Source organism: Heterocephalus glaber, unplaced genomic scaffold (genome assembly GCF_053883595.1).
Source record: "Heterocephalus glaber isolate CG9 unplaced genomic scaffold, H.glaber_assembly_v1.0 deba00001537, whole genome shotgun sequence".
NCBI lineage: Eukaryota > Metazoa > Chordata > Mammalia > Rodentia > Bathyergidae > Heterocephalus > Heterocephalus glaber.
Genome location: NW_028258332.1, coordinates 4,638,226 through 4,654,911, shown reverse-complemented (window position 1 = coordinate 4,654,911; position 16,686 = coordinate 4,638,226). Strand labels below are relative to the sequence as shown.

The following is a 16,686-nucleotide window of genomic DNA, read 5'->3' as shown; positions in this document are numbered from 1 at the left end:
AGAGCACAGCACACATGGGATTTGGTTGTTTAAATATCTAAGCCTGTGCTGTTCAGTCTAGAATGATTTTGTAAAAATCCAGCCAAATTTAGCAATTGAATTCTTGCTGATGGACTTCATTGGGGCTGAACTTTTGCTGTCAGTAACAGGACAACAATCAGGACACAATCTGCCACTCATGTGGATGAACTGGGTACCAAGTGGGGACCTCGTGCCAATGAATGCATGTTCACTCTGGGACCGGGGCTTGGAGCTGCTTCTGACTGAAGACCTGGTTAAAGTCCCTCCATAGCAGCCCCTGTCCCCTGGTTCTACAAATGCATGAGATCGGTGAAGGTAAAATATTAGACAACTAAAGCAATAACATTTCTGTTGATGACTAATTTTCCATGTTCAAGTATCTTTACAGAGACACTGAGCCACAACTTTAAGTCATACTCTTTTGGTAATTCAGGGACCCAGTTGTGGCTAGGACGGCAGTGATCTAAACACATTATCTGAAGAGCTCTGTTGACTTTCATTTCAATCACAGTAGGTGTCAAAAAATTGCTTTCCATGGTAGCCAGGAATTTGGTCTCTAAACACTGCAATTGTGTTTCAAAGAACATACAGGGTTAGGAACTTTACTCTAATCTCCTACTGCAGACAAACTGATAACACAGCTTCTTTCCTATAATGCTAAGACTGCTTGTTCAGAGCTATGGGGATGTTAAACTTATTTGCCTCCCAGTGTCTCAAGATATTGGAGTTTTCATTCTGATTTTCTCCAAGCTCAAATGTCATCTCTCGATTTAAAAATTGTAAGATTCCTTAGGATTTCAGCCGTGTTGCTGGAAAGTCAGTCAAATACATTCCGAAACAAAGAAATCATAACTTTGAATGCATCATTAACAACCAGAATCTATTCACTCCACATTTCAAATAGGACACTGAGCTAAATTCTGGAGACTCAAGTTACGTGACTCAGTTCCCACCACTGAAGACAAAACCATCCAGTTAATAACCTGAGATAAAATATTTCAGTCTTTAAAAAAGCCATAAACTCAGCCCAAGAGCTTCTGCGCTAACCAAAGGATGACATCTAGAAAAGGGTATCTTGGAAATAGATCTGCTCTCTGTCTTCAAAAATTCCCAACAGCTAGTTGCTGGAGTGGACGTTGAACAAGATGCATTTCCTGAGAAGACATTATCTTGTGACTTAAACACAAGGTCATCTTTATTGTATCAAATGATTACAAATTACCTGAGGGCAGAAATAGCAGAGTGAGTGGGAGATAGAGAGAGAGGGGAGGGAGGGACTTTTGGAGGAGGGTCCAGGAATGAAGGCAACTTGTCTCTAGCCACATACTCCTTGCTGTCTGGACTTCAGCATCATGAGAGTCTCCAATTTCTCCCATTGATCTGGAAATCTTCACCAAGATCCATGGGTTCTGTGATTTTTTTTTTTTGTCATTGTGGGCTTAGTGAGGGAAATAGACCTCAGAGCCTAAGAGAGAGAAAAGAAGAAAGATAAGCGACTACATATCGATGAACCCAATCACCACGCACAAGGTTACCCGCCGTTCCACATAGTATCTCCAGATGTCCGATCTCTACAGCCTGTGAATTCCTACATTCCTAAAGACAGGAATGTTATCACGGATTTCTTATGGCACACCAGCCATTCATTAGTATCATATGTCCACATTGGATCAAGTTCATTAAAGTTACAATCTAAAATCTAAATCTATAATCTAAATTGAGTTATAATCTTAAAATATGCCTTCTCTTAAATTTTGGGAAATGTCACTCTGGAAGCTTGTTCTTACCTGAAATCTTCCACAAAATGAGTTAACTTTATTCACTGGAGATGTGAAATGAAATCAGCTTCCGTGTTTGAGTCAGTGGCAGCCAGGCACTGAGAAAGCAAATCTGTAAGTGCATTGGTGATGTACTTATATTTTCTCTTCCTTGGCATTGCAACACTGGATGAACCAATTTAAGAAACTGTAGCTCTGTCCCAAACCATAAGTCATCAGTAACTTCTCAGTGTGCAACCTCTTTAGAAACTTAAACAGAGAAGAATCTGCTTCCCTGGAGATACTCACATGACTAGGGCTGGCCACAAAGTCCTTTTGGATCATGTGCAAATGGGAATGAAGCCATTTAGTCATGCTCAGCTGGACATCTCGTCAACCAAAAACCAGACTGAAACAGCTTCCACTTGAACCTCATCAGGAGGCCAGGCCCAGTAGCCCCAGCTGAAATACAGTGTTCCACTGCTTAGAAAACAACCTGTACTCCTCCCCTGACCTATTTTTGATGGGAAAAGAGTTAAAGACCAAATGTCACCAAGAGCATATGGAACAGGGCTGTCTTCCCAGCCACTTGTGTCTGGGTAGAGTTTAAGTGCCTTGTGCCATCCCTGTGGTCGCTTTCCATGCCTGTATGGGACTCTACACACCAACTTGCCCCCTTGTGTAACCCCAAACCAATCTTCCCTCTCCCGAAAGTCATGTGGCATGAGGATAGACTGTACATAGCTTGCAGAGTCAGAAAGTATTTGGTTTGAATCCTGGTCCATTTTCTCTCTAAGGTACTTTAGTAAAGTTGCTAATGCAATTGAACCTCAGCTTCTTCATGTGAAAAACAGAAACATCATCATTCCTTCCAGATGGATTTTGGACACTACATATACATATAGCACACAGAAAGAGGTGCTCAATAAATGCAGTCCAGCAGCTACTTACAAGGCACCTTCTATATCCTAAGCTCCCTGACAAATGCTTTCTCCTTGTTTGCTATCTTATTCCTCCAAATGAAATTTGGGAAATTATCTTTGTCCTGTGTTGGCTGATGAGAAATGGAAGGGAGACCCTACCCAGGTCCGAGTCACATGGAACATGCCAAATCAGCCCGCTGCAGACAGGCAGCCACCTGGTCCACACTACAAAGACACAGAGGACACTGGATCATCAGACCACGGTAATGAGTCCTGCTGCTCGAGGCCCAGAGGTAGGGGCTTCTGAGCCACCATCCCACTGCTCCTGGTCCAGAGGAAAGGGCTTCCTGGCCACCATCCATCCCCTCTCCCAGCCCAGAGGAAAGGGCTTTTGAGCCACCTTCTGTCCTGCTGCTCCTGGCCCAGAGGAAGGGGCTTCCAGGCCACCATCCCCTCCACCTCTCCCGGCCCACAGGGAGGGGCGTCTGAGCCACCATCCCACTGCTCCTGGACCAGAGGAAGGGGCTTCCTGGCCACCATCCCTCCAGCTGCTCCCAGCCCACAGGAAAGGGCTTTTGGACCAACATCCCTACCTCTGCTCCCAGCCCCTGTCCCACCTCTCCCAGCTCAGAGGAGGTAATCCGTGCAGCCACCAACAGCCCTCCCCCAGTCAAAATGAGAAAACATGGAAATAAGTCTCAAAACCAGACTTCCAGATCACCTGCAGCAACCCCAAAGGGAAATGAGATGGGACACTCTGATACTCAACCACCTGGACCCACTGAACTGGCAATAAAAGGGAATCTGGAAAAAATGAAATCAGAAATAATTTCTCAGGTAACAGGAGAAATTGTGCCCCTAGTGCAAGACATGATTAATAAATCTAGAGAGAAGCTCAGGAACGTGATGGAATGCCAACATAGGAAACAAATGGAATCCATAAAACAGGTGCAAATAGATTTCCAGGAAATGAAAAACTCCACTGAAAGTCTACACAGCAGAATGAGCCAATGTGAGGACAGAATTTCAGATATAGAAGATAAAATTGCAATTAGTGACCAGGAAAAGAAAAATTGCTTCAAAATTATAAGGGAACATGAGAAATCAATCCAGCAGCTGCTAGGTGATGCAAAGAAGAATAACATGAGACTGATTGGAGTCAATGAAGAAACAGGAGAGAATGCAAACGACACAAAAAAATCTCTTGACAGGAATAATGGCAGAAAACATCCCAAGCAGGAGAAAAGAGCTTGACATACAGATAAGTGAGGCATATAGGACTCCAAATAGCCTTGATCAAAAAAAATCTACACATAGGCATATAATTGTTAAGGTTCCAGAAACTCAACAGAAGAACAAAGTTCTACAAGCAGTTAGAGAAAAGAAACAAATCACATACAAAGGAAAGCCAATCAGAATCACAGCAGACTTCTCAACACAAACCATCAAGGCAAGAAGAGCTTGGAGGGACATATTCCAAGCCCTAAAAGAAAACAGCCTCCAACCCAGATTGATGTACCCTGCAAAACTACCTTTCAAAATGGATGGAGAAATAAGATACTTTCATGACAAAGAGCACCTTAGGAACTTCATGAATACCAAACCGGCACTCCAAAGAATTTTACACAATATCCTAGGAACAGACATTGAGGATCACAACCCCAGGAAGCAAAGCAGAATGAACCCATCTGGCATGACAAGAAATTAAATGTAAAGGGGGAGAACCCAACAAAAAGAAAAAGTCATGGCAATGACAAGTCAATACGTTTCAGTTAGAACCATCAATGTTAATGGTCTCAATTCACCAATCAAAAGAAATAGACTGGCAGAATGGGTCAAGAAGCAAAATCCAACAATATGCTGCATACAAGAAACACATTTAATTCAAAAGGAAACTCGTAGACGGAAAGTTAAAGGGTGGAAAACAATACTCCATGTGACAGGAACCCGAAAAAAAACAGGAGTAGCTATCCTCTTGGCAGATCAAGTAGATTTCAAACCAACACTGATTAAGAGAAACAAAGAAGGACACTACATCCTTGTAAAGGGAAGAATCCAAGAGGAAGAGATGACAATCATAAATATCTATGCACCAAACACTAGTGCACCCAACTATATAAAACAAATACTAACAGACATGAAAAGTCATATATGCACTAATACAATTGTAGTGGGGGACCTCAACACCCCACTGTCACAAATAGATAGATCAACTAGACAAAAAATAAGTAATGAAATACTAGAACTCAATCAAACTCTTGAACAAATGAACTTAACAGATGTTTACACAGTCTTCCACCCCACAAAATCAGAATACACATTCTTCTCAGCTGCACATGGGTCATTCTCAAAAATACACCACATACTCACACATAGAACATGTTTAAGTAAGTGAAAAGGAATTGAAGTTATCTCCTGTATATTATCAGACCATAGTGTGATGAAATTGGAGATCCATAGCAAAAGAAACTTGAAAAATTTCACAAACACATGGAAATTGAACAACACACTTCTGAATAACCAGTGGGTCACAGAGGAAATTAAAGAAGAAATCAGACAGTTCCTTCCATTAAATGACAATGCCAATACAACATATCAGAATCTATGGGACACAATGAAAGCAGTCTTACGAGGGAAATACATAGAGTGAATATGCATATTAGGAAAACACAGAGAGCCCAATTAAACAACCTTATGCTGAACCTCAAACTTCTAGAAAAAGAAGAACAGGACAACCCCAGAGCCCAAACAAGGGAGGAAATTATAAAGATCAGAGGAGAAATCAATGCAATGGAGACTAAGAGAATGATACAAAAAATCAATGAAGCCAAGACTTGGTTCTCCAAAAGAATCAACAAAATTGACAAACCCTTAGCCAACCTTGTCAGAAAAAGGAAAGAAAAGACCCAAATCCATGCAATTAGGAATGAAAAGGGTGAAATGACAACAGACCCAGCAGAAATCCAGAGGATCATCAATACCTACTTCCAGAACCTATACGCCAATAAGATGGACAACACAGAAGAAATGGACAGATTCCTAGATACATATGAATTGCCAAAGTTGAACCAAGAAGACCTAAAAATTCTGAACAACCCAATATCAACCAATGAAATGGAAAATGTAATTAAAAACTTATCAACTAAGAAAAGCCCAGGCCGTGATGGCTTCACTGCTGAATTCTACAAGACATTTAGAGAGGAACTGCTGCCACTACTGTTTAAACTCTTCAATGAAATTGAAAGGGAAGCAATACTCCCAAATTCATTCCTGGAAGCAAGCATCACCTTGATCCCCAAAGCAGAGAAAGACCCAACCGAAAAAGAGAATTACAGGCCAATCTCACTAATGAACATAGATGCAAAAATCCTTAATAAGATAATGGCAAACAGAATACAGAAGATCATCAAGAAGAGCATACACCCTGATCAAGTGGGATTCATCCCAGGGATGCAGGGATGGTTCGATATATGCAAATCAATCAATGTAATACACTATATCAATAGAGCCAAGGACAAAAACCATATGATTATCTCCACAGAAGCACAAAAAGCATTTGACAAAATATAACATGCATTTATGATAAAAACCCTACAAAAAATTGGAATAGATGGTCTCTACCTCAAACTGATAGAAGCCATCTATGAAAAGCCAACAGCCAATATCATACTGAATGGGCAAAAACTGAAATCCTTCCCACTAAAATCAGGAACAAGACAAGGATGTCCACTATCACCACTCTTGTTCAATGTAGTTCTGGAAACATTAGCCACGGCAATTAGACAAGAGAAAGAAATAAAAGGAATAAAGATTGGAAATGAAGAAGTCAAATTGTCATTTTTTGCAGATGACATGATACTCTATATAGAAGACCCCAAGAACTCCACCAAAAGTCTTCTAGACTTAATAAGCAAATTCAGTCAAGTAGCTGGATACAAGGTCAACACACAAAAATCAATAGCTTTCCTCTACACAAATGACAGACTCACTGAGAGAGAAATAGGGAAAATAATTCCTTTCACAATAGCATCCAAAAAACTGAAATACCTAGGAATCAACCTAACAAAAGAAATCAAAGACCTCTTCTCTGAAAACTATGGCACTCTGAAAAGAGAGATTGAAGATGATATCAGAAAATGGACAGACATCCCCTGCTCCTGGGCAGGAAGGATTAATATAGTGAAAATGGCCATACTTCCAAAACTGCTATATAGATTTAATGCAATTCCAATTGAGATCCCAGCAGCATACTTCATGGACCTTGAGAAAACAATCCAAAAATTCATTTGGAAGAAGAAGAGACCCAGAATAGCAAAAACAATTCTAGGTAACAGAGACATGGCAGGGGGTATCACAGTCCCCAACCTGCAACTATACCACAAAGCTACTGTGATAAAAACAGCATGGTACTGGCAAAGAAACAGACCTGAGGACCAGTGGAACAGATTAGAAGATGCAGAAACAATGCCAGACACACTCAGCCATCTCATCTTCGATAAAGGAGCCAAACAGCCTCACTGGAGGAAAGATAGCCTCTTTAATAAATGGTGCTGGAAAAATTGGACTTCAACTTGCCAAAGATTAAAACTAGACCTATATCTCTCACCATGCACTAAACTAAAATCAAAATAGATTAAAGATCTAAATATTAAAATAGAAACTCTGAACCAGTTGGAACAGCGGTTTGGTAGAACCCTTGAAGACATCAGTGTAGGACAAGATTTTATGAACAAAACCTCAGTTGCCCATGAACTAGCACAAACAATCAACAAGTGGGATCTCTTCTTATTAAAAGGCTTCTGCACAGCAAGAGAAACCACTAGCAGTGTGAAGAGACAACTCACAATGTGGGAAAAAAATCTTCACCTGCTCTTCCTCAGACAAAGGTCTACTATCTCAAATCTATAAAGAACTTAAAAAGATCAGACCTCCCAAATTTAAAGACCCAATCCGAAAATGGGCATCTGAAATGAACAGACATTTCTCAGACAAAGAAGTAGAAATAGCAAATAAATACATGAAAAAATGTTCAACATCACTGGTCATTTGAAAGATGCAAATGTAAACAACGCTGAGATTCCACTTCACCCCAGAAAGAATGGCTGCTATCATGAAATCAACCAATAACAAATGCTGGTGGGGCTATGGGGAAAGAGGGGCCCAGCTCCACTGCTGGTGGGAGTGTAGACTGGTGCAACCACTGTGGAAATCAGTATGGAGATACCTCAAAGAACTAGGACTGGAAGTCCCATTTGATCCCACTATTCCACTGCTGGGGATCTTCCTCCAAAGAATTAAAAGAATCATACCACAGTGATATATGTGCACCCATGTTCATAGCAGCACAGTTTGTGATAGCTAAAACTTGGAAACAGCCCAAATGTCCATCAAGTGGAGACTGGATAAAGAAAATGTGGTTTTTTTATAAAATGGAGTACTACTCAGCCATAAAAAATGAGAAATTAGAGACATTTATAGCTAAGTGGATGCACATTGAGGCAATACTCTTAAGTGAAATAAATAGGACACACATGTATGAATACCAAACAGTTTCTCTGGTGTGAGAAACTGAAAGTGTAAATAAGGACTAAATGTATAATAGGTAATGTGAAATAGGAAGAAAAGGGGCAAAGGGGAAGGAAGTGGGAGGGCTAGGGGAAAGGACAGAAGGGAATGGGATTAATATGAGAAAATGGAAAAATAGGAACAAAATGTTTGTAAATAGGGAGGACTGGAGGGGTTGAAGGGAGGGCTGGGCAAGGGTGAATAATAAGAACCAAGGGAGACTATGTAAAGGTGCAAATTTCCAATGATGAATGTCATTATATTGTATACCTAAAATGTACCCATGATTAGAATGAATAATCAATAATATAAAATAAGAAGAAAAGGTCCAAAGGGGTAGGGGTAGTGGGAGGGGCAGGGGAAAGGAAAGAAGGGAAAGGAAAGATGATGAGAAATGGAAAAAATGGAAATAAAGTCTTTGTAAATAGGGAAGGGTGGAGGGCGTGAAGGGAGGGCTAGGAATGAGGAAAAAATAAGAACCAAGATGCATTATGTAAAGGTACAATTCCCAATGAGAAATGCAATTGTGTTGTATCCCTACAATGTACCAATTAAAGAACTTAATAAAGTTAAAAAAAAGTGAAATGGAAGGGATTACAGCTCCAAAGTCACACATCTGGTGAAAGGAAAATCCTAACTGGAACCCCACACCCACCTCACAGGGACATGCTCCCTATGCTACACTCCGCAATCCTGCAACTCATCCTCTGGTTTTATAGAGAGCTGAGGGATTAAAGAAAGATTTTTGAACTTAGGGTTAAACTGGTTCTACTTCTAGATCATGTGTGTAAACTTAAAAAAGGCTTCTTCCTCTGGGGAAACTGCATTATAAGAAGAAATGTCTTAAGCGTGAACATCCTAGAATAAAAATGGAAGCTACATAGTCCACTGTGACCAAGCTTTGGATGTTGCAAAGTATCACTTCCACTGCATTCTGTTGGTCACAAGGGTCATGAGATTCCCTTCGTCTCAAATTCAGAGGGAGAGAAAAAATCATTCCACCTCTCAAAGGGAAGAGTATCAAAAATTGTGTGGCCACCTCTAGTCTCCATATCATCCTTTCTAATGAACATCCAAGTATGGCTGCCACAGTCTACTCAAAGATTATGTTTTTGCATAAATGACATAGATTTAGGATCCTTCAAAGGCTGCGAGGCCCCAGTTTTATTTGTGAGAATGAATGTCTACCATGCCCAGATCGTCCCTGCTGATGCCAGTAGGAATGGACCTGCTTTCTTGCTGGGAAGTCCATTCCTTCTAAGATGCTGCTCCCCTCCATAATCCCCATGTACTTCCAATACTTGCCATTTCCAATACACAGTGGGTCTGAGTCCCTTACTTGAGCCAACACTGAGCCTCAAGACACAGCTTCTAGGAGGAGATTCGGAGAGCACTGTCCATCCTTCAGATGGGCCCCAGGAGGAAAAGGAGAAAGGAGCTTAAGCATTTTGGGGCCTGTATAGGGATTACATATTAAACCAGCTCAAAGTCATCCTAAAAAGATTTAGTACCTATCATTTAAATATCAGACTTTCAATAAGGCCAACTTGGTCCAGATACAAGAAAGGAGCCATTGGAGAGCAGCATGCAGTTCCACCCACAGACAGAGACGGGAGCAGGGGTGTAGGCTCTCTGCAGGGCCTCAGGGAGGAGGAGCCTGTGATCAGGCTCTGGGATCAGGCTCTGGTGGGCGGAGGAATGCTCGTCTCAGGTGGGTTACTTGGATTCTGATGATTCTGCGATGAGACTGCAGATCTTGCATCCTAGAAACTTCTCAATCCTGACTCTTCCTCCCACAACAATTGGAACGGTGCTCATTTATACACCGGCTGGGCGGTTGTAAGAACTAAGAGTTAGCATGCATTAAAACACCTCAGGCCTGGCAAACGTCAGATTAATCTGCCTTTTACTGTCAGCCTGTTCTTTTGGCCACTGCCTGCCCCGTCCCTGGTACCACTGCCCTCTGTGGCCCGTTGAGTGCAGTGAACCCCTCCCAGGCTCACTCTGATCATAACCTTCCCTTCCACACATTTCTCCCATCCTGAATCCTCCAGCCCATCTGTCAAGTTGCTGCTGATCTCCATCATATCCACAATTCTTCTCATCAGAACCACTCAACACAGGTGACTTCGACTCATCCCATGGAAAATACGAAAGCCACAATGACCAATGCCAGGCAGGGCTGGGCACTTCCCTGGTGAGTGCACAGGTGTCCTTCCTAAATAACTGGATATCATTCTCAAATAATAAGAGATTCTCTCAAAATTCATGGTCAATACTGACATCATTTTTGGACAGACAGCAGTATCTTTACCTTTACAAAGTTACTGTAGAAATTAGTTCTACTTTTATAGAAACTGCAGCCATTAGGCATTTCCTGAACCGCACTGACTTGTACACAATATTCTAGTTTTGTTATTCATTCAACTGCTTCTACACAATCATGAGCATGCACTTTAAAACAGATGTGGTTTTAGTAATACATGTATCATCGTCCTATGCTCCCTCTGAATAGCTATGGCTTAATCAGTGCTTCCTAGCTTTTTATTTATTTATTTTTTATTTCATGCAGGCCTGCAGTTCCAGCACCTCCAGGAGAAAAGGGGAGCATATGAGTCTGTGTAAACACAAAGATTGGGAGTTGTGCTTTGGCAAATGCCCCCAGGTAGTGATGACCACATAAATGCATGTGTGTTGGACCCTGTGCCACCTACACAGGACACAGGCTCGCTGTGGGAAAGACAGCCACCCTTCAGGTGTGCTCAGTATCACTGCAGACACTTGCATGATCACAGCCAGGTGAAATAAACGAATGAAAAGCCTTAAAGGAGCTTACTACACAGCCCAGATCAGTCTACACAACAGGAGGGTGATGGGCGCCAGAAGTAGGAGGACTCAGGGAGGCTGCAGGCACAGAGGCGGGACTTGGCAAGATCTTAGACAGGAAAGGAAAACCCCAGTGAACACGGCGGGAAGATTCCAGGTGAAGATGGCAGCATTCATGAAGATGAGGAGGTGGAATTGCCATGACCTGAGACTTCTCTGTAGGACAGTGAAGAGGTACTTGGACAGATACTTGATGAGACTGTGAGGTTCCTTGGCAACATGCAAAGCATCTATCAATACAAGCCATTAAGGGCACTTTTCTTACAGTGTCAGAGGTGATAAGTTCTAGTGAGCACTGAAATTAACCCAAGAATGGTTCTCACCCCATCTTTTCCACCCTGTAGTGTATAATTCTACACAGACCACCACAGTCTCAGTCTCCATGGGCGTGTAAGGCTCTGCGTGGAGTGGGCCTTCTGTGTAGCATATTTTCCTTGATGCTTGGAGGTGCTAACTGATGCTATTGAGCCCTGATCCTGCTTCTTATACCATTGCTGTGTCTTTCATCTCCCACTGTGTCAGGCTGGGGTTTCAGGTACGGGGTGGAGGGACAGCGTCATTTGAAATCCCAGGGTTCTGTCTGCTCCCAGGTGTCCCGGCTGAGTTTCCACGCCTCACTCTGGGTCAGCATGAAGCCAGACTGACCTGTCCATGCTGGGAAGAGCACTAGGCATGAGCTGGACTCCTGAGGGCTCGTGGGCAGCTCACTGAGGGATTCGTTCAGCTGGGTGTCCGGGCTTTGCTGATGACTGGCGCACAAGTTCCTCCAGCTTCCTTTGGGATCCAGGAAGCTTAAGGAAACCAGCACACAGCCTGTGATACACTGTGGAAATAAATGGGCCAGGCAAATCAGAGCTGGATAGATAACAAACCTCTCCCCTGCTTTCATGGAGAAGTTCTCTATAAAACTGTACTAAACTGGAAATACAGAGGGCAGAAGACAGCCTTGACTTAGTAAGCAGTTATAGAATATAAAGTCTACCTTCTGTTACAAAATGCTTTGCTTTCCTGTGAAATGTAATTTGAGGTTTTTAAAAATCAAAGTTCACTCTAACAACTTTGAAACATTTTTTTCCAAATCTAGGAGTAATACCAACTTTCCTGTTTTAACTATATTCATTTAATAATATTTTGCCTCCCATATTGAGTTTTCTCAAAACATAACTCACTTGAATTTCTAAATATTTTAGTTTTTGAAATACTGTGAAAATTTTTCCTCAGCTTTCATAACAAGGAAAAGCTCGTGCCTTCTGACAGTTAATGGGAAAATGAGACAATGTAATGAGACAATGACAGCAAACTGACACCTGAACTTGACGTAAAGCGGTCACTCGATACCTCTACATGTATTAACACTGCCCGCAAACCCAGGCCCTTCAGCCTCCAGTGCTGGGCAAACCACACCTCTGCATCCAGAAGACTAGAATCTGACCTGCACCCCTCTCCTTGTACAAAAAACAACTCAAAATGGGTCAAAGACATGAGGATAAGACCTTAAACTCTGAAAACCCTAGATGAACATGTAGGGAAATCACATTGAGACATTGGTACAGTCACCTTGACATGAAGCCTAAAATGGACCAATGGGGCTACATTAAACTATCAGCTTCTGCAGGCAAAGGAGGGGATTAACAGAGAGAAAGGACAACCTACAGAACGGAGACAGTGCTGCCAGTTCCCCATCTGATGAAGGATCAGTATCAACAATACATAAAGAACTTACAAAACTAAGAAACAAGTAGTCTAATTTTTCAAATGGGTGAATGATCCGAATAAACACTTCTCAAACAAAGAAATACAAAGGGCCAACAAATATATTTAAAATGTTTAATCATTAGAAAGTTCAATCATTCAATCATTAGATCAGAGAAATGCAAATAAAAATTACAGTAAGATGTCATCTCAGTCTCGTTAGAATGGGTATTTTAAAAACCTAAGAAATGTTGGCAAAAACACGGGGAAAAGGGAACTCTTACACACTGTTGGTGGGAAGGTAAATTAGTACAGGCTCTATGGAAAACACTATGGAAGTTCCTCAGAAACTAAAAGCAGATCTATTACGTGATCTAACTATCCCATTTCTGGATACACAACTAAAAGTAGTGAGATCAGCATATCAAAGAGATGCCTGCATTCCACGTTTATTTCAGCATTACTCAAAATAGCTAAGAAAGGGTGACCATCAACAGATGAGTGCATAAAGAAAATATAGTATTGTACATATACACATGGAGTATTATTCAGCCATTAAAAAGATTTAAGCCCTATCATTTGCAGAAAAATCGATGAAACTGGAGAATATTATATTGAGTGAAATAAGCCAGACCAGACACAAAAAGACAAGTATAGCATGATCTCTCTCATATATAGAAGCTAAAATTTGAATGGTGATTAATAGAGGCTGAGAAGGAGGAAAGTTGGGGAGAAAAGTAGGTTGGATAACAGGTACCAAAAAAAGAATGAATGCGTTTTGGTTTCCAGACCACAGTGGGCTGACTTAGCTCACCGTGATCTGTGATGTTTTCATGAAGATCTGAAAGAGAAGAGCTCAAAGGCTCCAAACATAAAGAAATGACGTGGAGAAGGAGGTGCTAACTACTTTCATTTGCTCAATATATGATATATACATATACTGAAATCTCACACCGAACCATTAACATGTTCAACTGAGAGATGTTAATCAAAAAATTAAAGCAAATTAAAAAGAATGAGAAATTTTATCTTTATAGTCACGTATATCTTTCTGAGCCAACATTCGAAATACCTACGAAAGAAAATTTATGAGCTTATTCATGCAAAAAAATGACCATTTGCCTGAATTTTTCCGTGTGCATACTTTTAGCAAAATTTCACTCTGCCTTAAAACATTCTAAAGAGTTGTTCAATAATGATGCACATTTGAAAGTACCTTAAGGCACTGACCTATCGAATTTAGGGATGGGGGGAATTTTACTTATGCACAAGAATTCAGCACAGAATTTATAAGAACTCCAGCATTCTGGGATTGTACACCTGGCTCACTGCTCTTGGATTTTGTGAACAGAGCTGCAAGCCAGAGAGGTTAGGGGAGGTTTCACTAGAGGTGGGAGCAGGGCTGGAAGGGGTCAGGCCTGGAGGCTGCAGCTGAGAGAAACCCAGGGGAACACCTCCCACTGACCCTCCAGCCTCAGAGCTTGGTGCCCAGCGGGGACTCAGCACAGCACCTAGTGCTCCCTAACCAGCTGCACAGCCAGCATCCAGCAGAGCCCATTTACACTGGACTGAGTTCAGTCATTCAGAGGAAACGATGCCACAAAACATGAAACTCACTGTCTAGCAAAAAAGCAGATATTTCAAAAAGGAGATTCAACAGAGTAAATGGCAAACCGTTTGTGTTCCGGAGAATGCAAGGGAGAAGGCAGCATGGTGTCAAGTTGAGCTCTGCAGATGTTGGATAATTTTGGATCTCGTTTATTTACAGAGAAAACAAAGTGCGGCCCTGTTACAGTCAACAGGGGGTTATTTGAGGCCAGTAGCTATTTGCCTTGAGTAAACACATACACAGAGTGTGCATAAATACGGAGGCGAGGCCAAGGCAAAAGTAAAAACTCTCTGGCAACTGACCTGCTCAGGGAGAAGTGGGTGATCCCTAGATAAAACCCCCCTGAGCTAGCACCCCGCCTGGTGGGCAGAAACAGGAGCAGTTGCTGTGGACATGGAGCAGTGCCTGGACCCTTAGCCCAACAGGAAGCTGGCTGGCAAAAGCAGCTGTGTCACAGACACACACAGAGTAGTTTGTGAGGACCAGGGAGAAGCTGACCATTCACAGGTCTCAGCTACTGCTGCAGGGCCCAAGAGTCCGCATGGAGAGAGGCAGTGACCTTGTAAAGCTCATGACGCCCCAGAGGACCCACCGGACAGGTTCACAGCATTGCCAGCATCCACCGTGTGCCCCCACGCAGCCCTCCAAGCTGGGTACCTTTACATTTCATCTCTGCCCCTGACCCTGGCTGTGGAATTCATCCTCACTTTCAACACGGCCTTGAGCAGGTTAGCTAATGCTCAACTTCCTGGCAGGGACAGCATCTTCCCTTCCTTACAGAATTCCATAGAGGAGAAAATGAGCAAATGCACTAGCAGAGCTGGACAAACGCTGCAAAGAATGTAGATGGCAGCCTCTGTTTCTAGCTCGCAAATTCGCACCCCCTGGAAAGGAAAAAGCCTGGCCCTGGAGGTGACAGAGACAAGGAAAACCCTGAGTACACGGGCCTCACCCAGCTGACCACCCCCCAGCCCTCTGCACTGACCACTGTCCTCCCTCCCTGCCACCGTGTCCTGACAGGTGCCAGATGTCCAATTAAATATCAAAGAGCGGATGCCTTCCTCTGCCATTGTCTTACCTGCCGGTCTCTGTCCCCTCCATCCGCTCAAGAAAAGTGTCAGAAATGAGAAGAAGTGCTGAGAAACCAACCTGGCTCCCAGCTTCCAGAGACAGAGGCTGCCAGGCCTGGGTATTTTTCCTGAGCCCAACAGGAAAAGCAGGAAGAAAGATAAAGACAGAAGTGACCACCCGTAGGGCACGGCCTTTCTCTGTGGCCCTGGAGCTCCTGGTGTGGAGCCGACCCTGGGCTCAGCAGCAACTTCCCCTGGCAGGAAAAGACGGGTTGCGCTCAGTGCAGTCACGGACAGCCCTGTCCCCACGGCCCAGGCAGAGAAACAGCCTCAAGCCAGTGCCCTGGGAAGCATCGAGCCAGAGAGGGAAGATTCCAGCTTGGTGGCTCCAAACGCGTGCCTTTCTCTTTTTCAGTACTGGGGATGAACCCAAGGCTTTCACGTTGAGCTACATCCACACCCCACTTTAAAAAAAAAGAAATTTTTTTATTTTGAAACTAGGCGTGGTGGTGCATGCTTATAACCCCAACATTCAGGAGGGTGAGCTAGGAGCACTGCCGAGAGTTCAAGGTCAGCCTGAGCTACATAGTCAGGCTCTGTTTCAAATAAATAAATACGTTTTTAAATTTTGAGACAGGGTTTCACTACATTGCTGTTTCCCCAAGCTGGATTTGAACTTGCAATCTTCCTGCCTCGGCCTTGCAGAGACCCCCCACTGACCACTTCCTTTCATTCACCCTGCTCTCTTTCCCCCCTGCTGGCTACCCACTTCTGCAGGCTGGGCTCACAGTGCAGTCGGGCTGTTGAGTCTGAGGTCAAATTCCAGTCTCTAAGGCCAGGTAGAGGGAGGGTTCCAACACCATGAGAGAGCAGAGACCGGTTCATTCTGCCTCTGTTCCTCCCCCTTCCTTTTTCTCTCTTCTCTTTTTCCCTACCCCAGTGAATCTCCTCTTCCAAAGGACTGTCCTCTGCCTAGTGCACACAGGACACAGGGCTGGAAATGCTGAGTTGGGTCAGGAAGACCAAAGGGCTGTGCAGGTGGACAGCAGCACTTTCCTAGGTTTTTATCACAGATAAAACCCTGAATAGAAGCATATGTTGTATTCAGGGAGGGAGGGAGAGAGGGAGACAAATGATGGAAGAGAGCAGGAAAGAAAAGGCAA

The 16,686-nt window shown here is 43.0% G+C and overlaps 1 long non-coding RNA gene across 2 annotated transcripts; it reads right to left on the bottom strand.

Moving 5' to 3' along the window:
• Nucleotides 1–1,178: 1,178 nt before the first annotated feature.
• LOC101717740 (uncharacterized) lies at nt 1,179–14,715 on the bottom strand. Of its 2 annotated transcripts, none has more exons than XR_002395075.2 (4): nt 14,462–14,715; nt 11,798–11,975; nt 2,088–2,240; nt 1,179–1,486 (listed from the first exon to the last, which is right to left on the bottom strand). It is a non-coding gene; the product is annotated as an uncharacterized LOC101717740 (long non-coding RNA). The 2 variants fall into 2 exon arrangements; XR_002395076.2 differs by having other exon boundaries at nt 1,180–1,486; nt 14,519–14,712.
• Between the last annotated feature and the right edge of the window lie 1,971 nt (nt 14,716–16,686).